This window comes from Formica exsecta, unplaced genomic scaffold, assembly GCF_003651465.1.
Source record: "Formica exsecta isolate Colony F162 unplaced genomic scaffold, ASM365146v1 scaffold135, whole genome shotgun sequence".
Taxonomy (NCBI): Eukaryota; Metazoa; Arthropoda; class Insecta; order Hymenoptera; family Formicidae; genus Formica; species Formica exsecta.
Window position 1 is genome coordinate 31,496 of NW_021848683.1, and position 2,213 is coordinate 33,708.

A 2,213-nucleotide genomic window follows, 5' to 3' on the forward strand; every position below is an offset into this window, starting at 1 on the left:
TTGTTTTTCCAATTATTTATGAAACTAATAAAAATGTTTTGTTTGTTATTACATATTCTATATTTCTATATTGTTATATAGTTTATTATATATTCTACAGTGTTTTTTTTAATATAAGTGTCTTAATATAATAAATTACTATTGTTGTAATATTTTCGTTCTTTCTTTTTTGGTCTCCTTTTATTTTTTTATTCAAACTGTTGACTCTTTACACGTTTTCTGTACAGTGAAAATTCTTATGTATGTATTTTTTTTACTACGTATATTTTCAATTTCCATTGCGACAATTTACTGTTATTGCCATTTCCATTCAAATATCAGCGGGAGTTGCCAAAAAATGGCGGACTTAGGGCTGTGGCACATAGAAAAACTTAAGCAGTAATACTTAAGACTTAAGAATTTCAACCATACGGAATTTTCAGCGTAGCTTACGTTTCAATATGGCTGCCTTACTGTTCGACCGTGATTGGTCAATTCGCTTACGTCTTAAGTCTTAGGGCCGTAGCACATAAAAAAACTTAAGCAGTAAGACTTAAAACTTAAGAATTTCAACCATACGGAATTTTCAGCGTAGCTTACGTTTCAATGTGGCTGCCTTACTGTTCGACCGTGATTGGTCAATTTGCTTACGTCTTAAGTCTTACTACTTAAGTTTTTTTATGTGCCACGGCCCTTACTGCTTAAGTTTTTTTATGTGCCACAGCCCTAAGCGTTCGTGAGTAAAAGTTATGACGTCACGATGACGTCATTATTCGATCCGTGCGCGCTTACAACGCCAAAGCGAACGATATGAGTGATGCTTATGAGCGCTTACAGCGTGTGAGCTCCCAAAGCGAACGCACCCTTTGTTTGTGCGTTGACTGAAATTTAAGATTACGTATGAGTTTAGGTTTAGAATCAGTACTTAACGTAACGTAATGCATTACGGAAAAGCTTGTGCGGTGGCCCTAAGACTTAAGACGTAAGCGAATTGACCAATCACGGTCGAACAGTAAGGCAGCCATATTGAAACGTAAGCTACGCTGAAAATTCCGTATGGTTGAAATTCTTAAGTCTTAAGTCTTACTGCTTAAGTTTTTCTATGTGCAGAGAGTTACCATGGGGACATTCGTGGGTATGATATCTTTAAAGCTAGCGCCAGACTATGCGCGTATTCGCAATTCGTGATTCGTAATTCGCGATTCGTGAACGGTATAAAGAAATCTGATTGGTTGAATTTGACAAATCTTCCATCCACACTATTCACGAAATATAAACGAATCGCGAATACGCGTATAGTCTGGCGCTAGCTTAAAGCCCATATCAGACTACGCATTGAAAATTGAAGATTGAAGATTAAAGATTGGAATTTAACTAATCAGAACAAAAAGGACTAAAATTCGCGAATACGCTGGCGCTAGCTTAAAGCCCATATCAGACTACGCATTGAAAATTGAAGATTGAAGATTAAAGATTGGAATTTAACTAATCAACTAATCAGGGACTAAAATTTCTTTATTCTGATTTGTCAAATTTCAATCTTGAATCTTGAATCTCAATCTTCAATGCATAGTCTGATACGGGCATTACGCGCGCGATCGGCGGCTCGGCCGTCGAGCCTCGAGCGGTAGTGGGGGGACCGTTGGCGTCGCTTCACATATCGGCCCAAAACGGGCAACTCTCTCCGAGCACTGCTATATAGTACCATGATTTAATTTCTCCTATCTCATTCCCATTTTAACCGGTTGTTGGCCGGAATTTACTGATCAGTTCCTCAGATCAGAAGTGGCCATATAAAAGAAAGAAGAAGAAGAAGAAGCATGAAGCCATAAGAAATTGATTAATCACAGTCAAATGTAAGGAAAATCATCAATTGTTTTTATTTTTATTTATTAATTATTAATCCGCGCCTTGCGGCTTTGGATGACTTCCAGTTTTTACATTTGTTATTCTGTCTTTGTGTGTTTGTGTCTTGTGTTGTGTCGTGTGTTTCTTTTGTGTTTTCACAATAAATTGATAGTCAAAAATTTTTAAAATTTAACATATTTAAAATCCAAAAATCAAAACTCAAAATTGAAATCATAATTAAAATTTAAATTAAAATTAAATTAAAACTTAAAACTTAAAACTTAAAACTTGAAATTAATTAACATTAAAATTAAAACTAAAACTAAAATTAAAATTAGAAGTAATATTAAGATTAAAATTGAAATTGAAATAAAATATACAAAAAG